We start from the raw sequence: 12,341 nt of genomic DNA on the forward strand, positions 1-12,341 counted from the left end.
TCTAGTGATTTTCTTGAAGTGCTCATTGAGTTCAGGATGGGGGAAGAAAAGGAAATGCTCATTGAATAGTCAGAATTCTTAACCAGTTTGGCATGGTCATGCTCTTGTCCATCTGGGCCACTGTCCTGAATTGTGTGCAGTCCCCTCACTAGGAGGCAGCCTCACTAAGCTTGGCTCATCTCTGTGTGTGGCTGCCGTGTGTAGGGGCCAAGGGCGGACTTCTCCAAGATGTGTCACTGAGCTGAAAACAGCCAAGGCTCAAAAGACTGAGAGAATTTTTTTGTTTGTGTATAGTTGATATACAATAATATATTGGTTTTAGATGTATAATATGGTGGCTCAATAAATACATATATTACTAAATGCTCACCACAGTAAGATAGTTAACCTCTGTTACCATGCCAAGATATTACAATATTGGTAATATTCTCTACATAATACTTCCATTCCTATGACTAATTCATTTTATAATATGGAGGTTGTACCTCTTTATCCCCTCACCTTTATCACCCACCCCCCAACTAACACCTTATGGTACCAAAAAGTCTGTTGTCAATATTTATGGGTCTATTTATTTTTTGTTTGTTTTCCTTTGTCTTAGAGACCACAGATCCACCACCACTAACTGTGTGAAAAGATTGTAGCGGGAGGCCCTGCTGCATGAGGAGAGCAGCCACCGTAGCTAACTGCACCATAATGTGAGCAAGGGGTGGGAGACGGGGAGGACCTGGCAGAGTGTGTATTGGTACCTCTCTGTCCCATCATTTTCATGGGGCCCAGAAAACATTTATTTAACTAACTTTGCCTCCCTCCTATTCCTGTGAATTGTTTCTCTTTTTCCTTTGAAGTCCCAAACCCTACCCTCTTCTCCTTAACTCAGAATGACATACATTATTGTCACTGACTGTCCTTGGAATCTCCTGCTGTTGATTCTCCACACATATGTAATTAAATTTTGGGTTTTTTTTCTTCTGTTAGTCTGCCTCATGTCAAATTGATTTGTAGACTAGTTAGGTAAACCTTGAGAGGTAAAGGAAATTTCTTTGCCAACAGCTGCCATTTGGGTCATTGTTCTCATTTTTCTAGTCTTCAAACACTACTGTGCTTGGAAGCCAGCCTACAGCTGGGTCCCTGCCCAGCTCTTCCTGGGAACCTGTAGGAGGACATGGGAACCTACTTGTGAGGCCAGGTGAGATTAGATGACCTTTCAGTCCCTTCTAAGCTTGGCTTTCAGGTCCACTGTGGGCTCAGGAATTCTGGTGTGGAGGTCAGATGCTGAGCACTGACTCTTTCCTCTGTGTATTCCTTTTGTTGAAATCCAGATAATCTGTGAGAAAAGGATTTACTTTCCTGTAAAGGGGAAATGTCCCTATAAAAGGAAGTCAAAAAAGAAAAGAACACTAACATTTCCAGAAAACCATCACTTCATCATGTACATTACAGGACTGGGTGGCTACAGGGCACCCTCGGTACGTGAAAAAAGTCTCCCTGCACTCAACTCACCCTGCTCTGGACATGTTCTAGAAGAAATGATTAAGAAGTAGGGAAATAAGGGATGCAAGAGTGGTACAACATTAAAAAATGCATCAACATCATTCACTGTATCAATAAAAAGAAGGACAAAAATAACAAGATCATCTCCATAGATGCTGAAAAAGCACTTGACAATATTCAACATCCATTCATGATAAAAACTCAACAAAATGGGTATAGAGGGCAAGTACCTCAACGTAAGTAAAGGCCATATATAACAAACCAACAGCCATCATCATACTAAATAGTGAAAGGCTGGAAGCTTTTCCTCTAAGATCAGGAAAGAGATAAGGATGCCCACTCTTCCCACTTTTCAACTATTACCACTATTCAACATAGTACTGGAGGTCCTATATATGGCAATCAGACAACACAAAGAAATAAAAGGCATACAGATTGGTAAGGAGGAAGTTAAACTGTCATTGTTTGCAGATGACATGATATTGTACATTAAAATCCCTAAAGAATTCACTCCAAAACTATTAGAACTAATATCTGCATTCAGCAGTGTTGCAGGATACAAAATCAATACACATAAATCTGTTGCATTCCTATACACTAATGATGACCTAGCAGAAAGAGAAACCAGGAAAACAATTCCATTCACAATGGCATCAAAAAGAATAAAACACCTAGGAATAAACCTAACCAAGGAAGTGAAAGACCTGTACCACGAAAACTACAAGAAACCACTGAGAGAAATTAAAGAGGACACTAATAAATGGAAATACATCCCATGCTCTTGGGTAGGAAGAATTAATATTGTCAAAATGGCCATCCTGCCTAAAGCAATCTATAGATTCAATGCAATCTCTATCAAAATACCAACAACATTCTTTAACAAAATAGAAAAAATAGTTCTAAAATTCACATGGAACTACAAAAGACCCCAAATAGCCAAAGCAATCCTGAGAAAGAAGAATAAAGTGGGATTACACTCCCCGACTTCAAGCTCTACTACAAAGCCACAATAATCAAGACAGTTTGGTACTGGCACAAGAACAGAGCCATAGATCAATGGAATAGAGTACAGATCCCAGATATAAGCCCACACATATATGGCCAATTAATGATAAAAGAGCCATGGACATACCATGGGAAAATGACAGCCTCTTCAACAGCTGGTGTTGGCAAAACTGCATAGCAACATGTAAGAGAATGAAACTGGATTACTGTCTAACTCCATACACAAAAGTAAACTCAAAATGGATCAAAGATATGAATCAAAGTCATGAAACCATAAAACTCTTAGAAGAAAACATAGGCAAAAATCTCTTGAATATAAACATGAGCAATTTTTTCATGAACCTATCTCCTCAGGCAAGGGAAACAAAAGCAAAAATGAACAAATGGGACTACATCAAACTAAAAAGCAAAGAACACCATCAGTAGAACAAAAAGGCATTCTACTGTATGAGAGAATACATTCATAAGTGATATATGTGATAAGGGGTTAACATCCAAAATATATAAAGAGCTCACATGCCTCAATACCCAAAAAGTAAATAACCTGATTAAAAATGGGCAGAGGATCTAAACACACACTTCTCCAAAGAAGAAATTCAGATGGCCAACGGGCACATGAAAAGATGCTCCACATGACTAATCATCAAAGTAAAGCAAATTAAAACCACAATGAGATATCACCTCACACCATTTAGAATGGCCAACATCCAAAAGAGAAGCAACAACAAATGTTGGCAAGGGTGTGGAGAAGGGAGAACCCTCCTACACTGCTGGTGGGAATGTAAATTAGTTCAACCATTGTGGAAAGTAGTATGGAGATTCCTCAGAAAACTAAAAGATAAGATTTCCCCATAAGTCATGGAGAGTCACAGAGTGGGGGAAGCCCTTTAGAGAAATGTTTGAATGGAAACAGTGACAGAGGGTTGAGAACTCAGCTGAGGGTAATGACCTTGTATACGGCCACTGGGAGGCAGTGTGTCTCTTGGTTCCTGTTCCCCTTGATGGTGGGAAGGTCATAGTTAGCATAAAGCATCAATGTTGTGTCCTAAAATTCCTTTAGTGATGTTTGATGATTGACAGTTTGTCATCCCTTGTTTGTCATAGCCCTGTGGGGATACCTGCTGCCTTGTCCTGAGGACAAATCCTGGTTTCTACACATATCAACTAAGGAACGTCCGAAACCTCTCCAAGCTTCAGTTTATTTATCTGGAAGATGGGGATACTTGTTATAAGCAGATGGAAGGCTGTGATGCAAGCAGAGTTTTGAGTGGGCAACACATTCCAGATTTTCTGCTTGCTCCAAGAGGCCACAAGGAGGCAAGGTAGCACTTGGATGCATTTTTCCCATTTTTGTTGATCTGTACTTGTTAAGACTTCATAATGATTACTTGGATAATTTTTTAAGTAAAATAAATAATAAGTGCAGAATAAACTGCTAGAGGGACAATGGGCAGGGGCTCTGAGAATCCTTGAAAGCAGCCACTACCAAGTATTTACTGAAAATTCTAATGGGAGGAGGTGATCCAGGTGGAGGATGAGCTTCCTGTCCCGTCCCCAGGAGCAGGACATTAGGAATGTATGACATCATTTCTCCGGATCCAGGAGCTGGTTAGGTTATTGTTCCCTGTGGCAGTTAACTTTCACATATTCTATAGTTTTAGAAGAAACCAATGCCTTTTACAACATACTGTGAAGAGGTCAGGACCTAGAGACTGAAATTTTAAGGGAACTGTTTTGCTAGTGATTTCATTTAGATGGGACCAATTGAAGATTCAGCCCACCAGAAATAAAGTTGTTTTTAACATTCTTATTTGTATGAGAATCTGAAAGAAGAGAAGATGAAGGAGCCCAGCTTCCCAGATGGATAACTGGTCAGCAGGTTCACCAAGGCTAGGCCTGCGCTCAGCATTGCGTTTCCCAAGAGATTCTGTCCACAGTTGACCTATTTCACGGCACCATGCATGTCAGGCTTAACAAGCAATGAAAGCACGGGAGAGAGCAATGAGGGTGGGTGTTAATTTGGCTGAAGACACGCCAAGGGCACAATAATTCTTTAACTCTAGAAAGAACCAAGAGGACAGAGCACACCTGAGGCAACACACTGAAATGGCTTCCCTTGAGATTCCTTGTGTCCCTAATCTTCTGTCATATCTGCTGTGTCCTAAGATGATGATAAGTGCTCGGCCCTACCCAGACCTCAAGGGCTTATCACATACCCATTATTTTTCTTTTTTCTGACAATTGTGAAACCGTTAGTGATATATCTTATGGAATGGTATGATCACAGCAAGGGTATTTTGATAAAGGCCTCTATAAATTCCAGAGCATCATAAAGAAGAATCATAGTAGATAATTGCTAGAGATATATGCAAAGTGCTATATAACTTTTCCTCTATAATCCTCACTATACTCTCAAGAATTCAAGAATTTTAATCCCCTTTCACAGATGAGAAAATGGAGGCTATACAAGGCTGAGTACCTTGTGCAAGGCTTACATGGCAGTTAAGAAGCAGACCAAAATTTGTACCTAGAACTATTTCCAACAAAAGTGGCCTGCATCACTACATAATTGTTTACTTGATTATTGTCTTGTCTGCCAACCGTTAGGTTTGCCGCACACCTGGCAGGCAGTCCCATTCGTTACTGAATGAGTGAATGCTTTCTCCCTTCCAGACCTATAGAGTGGAGCACAGAGGCGGAATGGCAGGTCATTGTTATGTGTCATAGTTCATTGAAACATTAGGACCAGTTCTGCCTTGTGGCTCTAAGGAGTCCAGTCAACTCATGGCCCCCCTGGTACAGGAGCGGGAACCCCTTGTTGTACTGCAGAAACACTTCACATGAAGACTTTTATAGGAATGCCTTTTTTCATTTTTTAATATCCTTCAATCTAGATCAAATTAAGTTGTTATAAAGCTGGAAAATCTGAAATAAGGAGAAAGCATGAACAAAACATTTTTCAATAGGGGAAAACTAACTCTAGCCTCATATGAGAAGTCTTCCCTCAAATATCAAGGTCTCTAAAAATATGGCTATCATTGTTTCTCCTATGGGAAAGTAAAGCCACTGCACAGTTTGAGTGACATGATATGACTTCTTCATTTTTTTTATTTTTAGCTTGCACTCAGCTTTATTATTGCCCAGGGTAGTGATTAGAATCAGCAAGTCAGAGCAGGAAAAAAATTCAAACAAACTAGAATGTCTGCTCCCTGGCTCCTGCTGTCCCGCATTTAACTAATTGTGGGAACTAGCGGCACAAAGCCTTACAAATAACACCATGGTTGACACATATTTTCTATGTTACATGTATTTTTTTTTTGAGAGGGCATCTCTCATATTTATTGATCATATGGTTGTTAACAACAATATAATTCTGTATAGGGGACTCAATGCATAATCATTAATCAACCCCAAGCCTAACTCTCAACAGTCTCCAATCTTCTGAAGCATAACGAACAAGTTTTTACATGGTGAACAAGTTCTTACATAGTGAACAAGTTCTTACATGGTGAACAGTGCAAGGGCAGTCATCACAGAAACTTGCGGTTTTGATCATGCATCATGAACTATAAACAATCAGGTCAATTATGATCATTCGTTTGATTTTTATACTTGATTTATATGTGAATGCCACATTTCTCCCTTATTATTATTATTATTATTATTATTTTAAATAAAATGCTGAAGTGGTAGGTAGATGCAAGATAAAGGTAGAAAACATAATTTAGTGCTATAAGAGGGCAAATGTAGATGATCAGGTGTGTGTGCCTATAGACTAAGTATTAATCCAAGCTAGACAAAGGCAACAAAACGTCCACAGATGCAGAAGATTTCTCTCAAAATAGGGGGGTTGAGGTTCTAAGCCTCACCTCTGTTGATCCCCAATTTCTCACCTGATGGCCCCCCTGCGACTGTGCCTGTCTTAGGTTGTTCCTCCCTTGAGGAATCTTACCCGTCTCTGGCTAACCAGTCATCTTCCGGGGCCATATAGGGAGATGTAAAGTTGGTAAGTGAGAGAGAAGAAATATTTTTTGAAAAGGTTAGCTTTTTTACTTTTTTTCAGATTTATGCCCTGTGGCTTCTATGCCCAGCATTTGTCTTGAGGTATCTTTACCACTTGGAAGAATTATGATACTCGGTAATTTCGATATGAGGCACAAATTCTACTTAGGGGTTGTAATTATGAAGGAAGAAGAGAAGCTGTAGAAGTAGCAGATGGAAGAAAACATGGGAAGATTGATTATTTCTTTGACATATCTTCTTGTAGTGTAACATAAGCGTGTATAGGTTTTAAATTACTAATTAAATTGCGTGCACACATTCACATAATAGGAATACAGCTACATAACCAAAGCAGACCTACAATTACCAGCCATATCCAGTGAAACCAAGAAAACCATTTAGGCACCTTAGGCATTTGTGAAAACTTATCAATGTTACATGTATTTTTTAAAACTGTATTCTTACTATAAAGTTGGCTAGAGAAATGTTTTTTTCAATTGTCACAAGTATGATATGACTTCTTTTTGATGAGCCAGCAACCAGTCTTATGTTCCCTCTTCTCCTGTTTGATTTGGTCCTTTCTCTTCACAGTAGGTTGGTTTTCAGGACCTTGCCCTTTCCATCTGCACCCTCTTTCCTCCAACAACCACTTGCCTTTACCTTTTTTGTTCATCCAGCACTTTTTCCCCAGGGAAAGTCTGACTACACTGGGCAGATGCCTCTACCTCTGCCCATCTCTCTCTCCTGAATGCCTTCCCAATGTCTCTGGCAATAATTTGGAACTGATTTGGTGCTAAATACTAAGCTGTCTCTCAAAATAAGGCCCAGTGATCCAGATGGCACCTACAGTGCGGACTCCAGGGAAGGCATTAGTGCTTCCCATTTCCTGGAAGCACTTTGCCATGGAAGACATTGTCGAGAGAACATCCAGGTGACTAGGGGTCTTTTAAAGTCTCTCAGGAAAGGAGTTACTAAGTCTGGTATTATAAAGATGTTTTCAGTGGTGAAGAATTACAGTGCCATCTAGATTGTTATAAGAAGGGTTTTTGAACATTTATTTTAGCCACTCAGGAAGGAACTGATGAACCACTGGGAGCGTCAGTGTTCAGGGTCTGGGGAGGGCACTGGCGGAAGTGAGAAGCCCTGCAGTGGTCTGCATGTGGGGGCCAGTGTGGTGAGAAGGCACCACCTGCAGGCATCAGGGGAGGTGAGCAGCAGGGCCTGGCCCATCAGACCCCACCTCTGGGGAGAGGGCCCTTGACCTTCCTTCCAGAGAGCAGAGTTGTTATTCCTCTAAAGCGGTGGAAAAACCCTCGGGCGTGCTGAGTGTCCCAGGGACTGCTCTGGCGCATCTGGGCTGGCCCTGTGGCTGTCAGTTCCTCTGGCTAAACTAGGAAAGCCTTCTCATCACTGAGAAAGGTGGAAACACTTTTTAGGAATGCCTTCTCATACTGAGAAAGGTGCTAATCACCAGCCACCTGCTGGGGCTGAGCAGCCAGAAGAGTGATTCCCTACAAGGTGAGGTTCTCAGCCTTCCAGTTCCTTGAGCTCCCCGTTTTTATCCATGTTATTGTTAGAAGGTGTTGTTACATCAACTCCCCCAAGTGTGGGAGATGTCACACAGAGTTGGCACAAACGTGGGCATAAATGAAGGCCACTGGCCCAGGCCTCTGAGGGAGGAGGCTGGAAATGGCCACAGAGAGTCCTGTGGCTACAGCCCAGCACCCAGGCAGAAGTCTGTCTGGGCAGGTCAGTAGTGGCTCTGGTGTCCCCAGGCTCCGGGTCGGGACACTGGCCCTGGTTTTTCCCCCCAGGCTCAGGCTGGCTGGCCTAACGCTCACTGACTCACTGAGCTCTTCTGCTGCTGGAGTTTTCTTCCCAGAGCAAGAGCCTGGCCTGGGCTCCACTCCGAAGAAGCTGACAAGCACCAGGGCTTGTTTTGGCAGGTGGCAGGTCAGCTCCGAGCTCACAGCATGTGTGTACAGCACCTCCAGGTGCCAGCAGCTCCCCTGGCATGGGTACCAGAGGCTTGACAGCCACTCTCCTCCAAAGCCCAGCCTGGGGACTGCTCAGGCCCACAGTGGGGCGACCAGTTCTCCCAGCTCTCCACTTATCCCAGGTTTGTATTCTGCTTCCTCCAGGGATAACAGGGTCATGTGCCCCTGCCGCAGGCTGCAGACTATGATGCTGACAGCTGGGAGGGCGGAGTACAGCTTCTGAGACACATCAGCCAGGCGGATGCTGCAGAGCAAGGCCAGCGTTCCCCTTCCTTCCTGTCTCTCCTTCTCTTTCCTCTTTTTTTTCCTCCTTCTCCCTCTCAATCTCTCTGTGTCTCTGTGTTGGGAGGGAGGGTCGATCTCAGTAGTTTCTCTCACACTCCTCTAAGGGAAGCCCACAGGGACCAGTTAAGTTTCAAGGCCCCAAAGGAAAATCTGGGCTCTTCAAAGAGCACCTTAGGGTAAGAACCAAGGGGAATTTTGGCACCAATAGCCAGGAAGTGAATATTAAGCAGGAATCTTCCAACAGGAGGGAAGCAAAGACCTAGGGGTTGAAGGATGAGAAACCAGAGACCAAAGAGCGCCTCAGCATTAGCTCCGTCCTCCTCTCTGGGCAGAGGGGTCTCACGGGGACTCTCCATATGGAAAGCCCACTGTGTCCCTCAAATTCCACACAATCCCAGGAACTGGCCTGGTTCTAGAAGTTCTTCTTGCTCTTGGTTCTAATCTGATTTTCTGGCCCATAAAGCCAAAGACAGAAAGTAGTTTCCCAGGGCAGAAGGTGCTGAGGAGAGGGCGTGGTCACAGGTGTGGGGCCACTGCACACCTCATCCTCCTGACCCTCCAGACATTTCATGGTCAAGAAGTCAGTGTTACTTCCTTGTCCCCAGTTTGTACTGTATTTTAGTCCTCTAGTCACATAACCCCTCAAGAGTAGAGCTTTTCTCCATAAGAGCATGCACGTGAACAGCATAAGGAAACTGTCTTACGTGTTCTGACTGGTCCTCCAGGGAAGGAGTGTGTAAACAAGCAGAAGAGTCTCTAAAGATACAGGGCGCAGCCGGGTGGGATTTGAAAGCCACCCTCTGATAAGCTAATGATACCGTGTTTGATACCCTTTGCTCATTTGTCAAAGGAATGTAAATCTACATAATCCAATCCATTTTCCCAAAACTGTGTGAAAGACAGAGGGGTATATTAATTCCACTTTACAGAACAGAAAATTGAGGCATGAGAAGTATGCCCATATATTTCCCATATGGGAGAAACTTTCACCTTTTTTTCATGCATGTATACTTTGAATTCAGATAAAATGTCTATCTTTCAGATAAATGATATTTGATGAATGTGTTCACTTGGGTGAACACCACCAAACTCAGGGTACAGCACATTTGAATCCAGCCAGCCAGACCCACTGTGCGGGTTTTCCAGGCAGCGCCCCACCCCCTGCACCATCGAGGCCACCCCTGTCCCTGCTTTATTTCTCCACAAATGAGTATTGTGTGCTCCTGAATTCACACCAGTGACATCATGTATTAGATACTCTGTGTGTGTCTTGCTTCTTTCACTGAAAGCAATGTCTCTGAGCTTCATCCATGCTTTGCCTGTATCAGTGGTTCACCCTTTCCATTGCTGAAATTGTATTTAATCCACCTTTTCACTATCATCAATAAAAGTGCTATTCATGTACTATACAAGTCGTTCTGTGGCCACATGCTCTCAATTCTCTTGGGGAAATACCTAGGAGTGAATTGCTGGGTCATGGGGGAGAGAATAAGTTAAATTTATAAAAAAACAATTTTCCAAAATGGATATACTCTTTCAAATACTGACTACCAATGTAAAAGAATCCCAGTTTCTCTGTAACCTCACCAAAACCTGCTATTGTCAGTCATTTTAATGTTAGCTATCTTGGTGAATGTAAACGGAAATCTCAGTGTTTCATTTGTATTTTCCTAATGACTAATGACATTGGGTACTTTTTTTATTTTTATTTTTATTTGATTAATCTTGTTTTTTGTTTTTTGTTTTTTGTTTTTTGAGAGGGCATCTCTCATATTTATTGATCAAATGATTGTTAACAACAATAAAATTCAGTATAGGGGGGTCAATGCTCAATGTACAATCATTAATCCATCTCAAGCCTAATTCTCGTCAGTCTCCAATCTTCTGAAGCATAACAAACAAGTTCTTACATGGTGAACGAATTCTTACATAGTGAATAAATTCTTACATGGTGAACAGTACAAGGGCAGTCATCACAGAAACTTTCGGTTTTGATCACGCATTATGACCTATAAACGATCAGGTCAAATATGAATATTCGTTTGATTTTTGTACTTGATTTATATGTTGATCCCACATTTCTCCCTTTATTATTATTATTATTATTATTATTATTATTATTAATAATAATAAAATGCTGAAGTGGTAGGTAGATGCAAGATAAAGGTAGAAAACATAGTTTAGTGCTGTAAGAGGGCAAATGTAGATGATCAGATGATCAGGTGTGTGCCTATGGACTAAGTATTAATCCAAGCTAGACAAGGGCAGCAAAACATCCACGGATGCAGAAGATTTCTCTCAAAGCAGGGGGGGTGAGGCTCTGAGCCTCACCTCTGTTGATCCCCAAATTCTCACCTGATGGCCCCCCTGTGACTGTGCCTGTCTTAGGTTGTTCCTCCCTTGAGGAATCTTAGACATTGGGTACTTTTTCATGTGGTTCTTAGTCACTTTCATATCTTCTTTTGAGAAATATACATTCAAAAGGGAAACCTTTCAACCTTTAATGCACAATCTATAAAATAATCATTTTCTATTTTAGAACCAGTTTCCCTGAATGTCATATAAGAACAAAAGAAAGCCATAGAGTATAAGTCTATAAGGAAAGGGAGATTGTGATTAATTCTATCTGCAATCTGCTCATTTTATGCTTATTTTAAGGCTTCAATACTCCTTGTATTCGTTCCAGAGCTTTTCACTGTGTCTGTGCCATACCAACCTGTAGCATTCTGCCCTGCAAGTTTGTTTTTAGAGGCCTTGGTCACTGACCTCCTTTCTTGTCACCGGGACCTGATACTTTCAATGTCAGCTCAACTTTGCACACCTTACTTCTGAGACATCTCAGTGGTCCTGGTAACTTTCAACCAGTGGAGCATGACCCAAAGTCCAGCCACCTGCATTCACACAGGTTTCCCTGCAGCCCTGGCACCTCTGGCTCTCTGAGGATGCCTGTGGGTCCTTCCGCATGATAATGCTTTAAATGACATAAAATTACAAGGTGATTAAACATTCAAATATGTTTATAAAAATGTAAAAAATCACATTGTAATATGATAATATGTGTTGCCAGTGAGGAATCTTTCAATGCTGTAATTTTGAGATAGTGACAAGTATAACAAATTTATAAGCTATGTAAAACAATCATAACGTGATGTGAAATACCTGATTTCTTATGGTGAAATCATGGATACTTCCGATATTACACTGGTGTGTTAGTAACATACAGTTAAAGGGATGCTAATTTTGGTCAAAGATTAGTGAAAATAGGTATAACTTTCTCCGTGCCTATAAATTCATATGCATTGCTATGAATTGTGTCATCCTCAAATTTGTATGTTGAGAATCTAACCCCCAATGTGACTATGTTTGGATAAAGGTCTTTAAAAAGGTAATTAATCTTAAATGAGGTTGTAAGATTGGAGTCTTAATACAATAAGATTGGTGGCCTTATAGAAAGAGGAAGAAAATCATCTTTCTTTCTTCCTTCATCTACCTACCTATCTACCATCTACCAATCAACCATCTATTTATTTATATAACTCTCTCTCTCTGTGTCTTCCA

The 12,341-nt window shown here is 41.5% G+C and overlaps 2 protein-coding genes across 16 annotated transcripts in view; one reads left to right on the plus strand and one right to left on the minus strand.

The window, feature by feature from the left end:
* The window catches only part of LOC108404833 (uncharacterized), a 99,607-nt gene that overhangs the window by 79,503 nt on the left and 7,763 nt on the right, over positions 1 to 12,341 (plus strand). For 10 of the 14 annotated variants that reach the window (XR_012127786.1, XR_012127785.1, XR_012127787.1 and 7 more), the window contains 2 exons: positions 602 to 698; positions 3,604 to 3,821. The gene's annotated coding sequence lies outside the window, so the exon portion shown is untranslated. Of the gene's footprint in view, positions 1 to 601; positions 699 to 1,086; positions 1,190 to 3,603; positions 3,822 to 8,642; positions 12,321 to 12,341 lie in introns of those variants that run through there. The other 4 variants (XM_073228752.1, XM_073228750.1, XM_073228753.1 and 1 more) reach the window with 4 other exon arrangements.
* LOC108404830 (uncharacterized) overlaps positions 1 to 12,341 on the minus strand; it is a 99,824-nt gene that overhangs the window by 61,120 nt on the left and 26,363 nt on the right. The gene's annotated exons all lie outside the window — the stretch shown is intronic.

The sequence above is a fragment of the Manis javanica genome, chromosome 2 (assembly GCF_040802235.1).
Source record: "Manis javanica isolate MJ-LG chromosome 2, MJ_LKY, whole genome shotgun sequence".
NCBI lineage: Eukaryota > Metazoa > Chordata > Mammalia > Pholidota > Manidae > Manis > Manis javanica.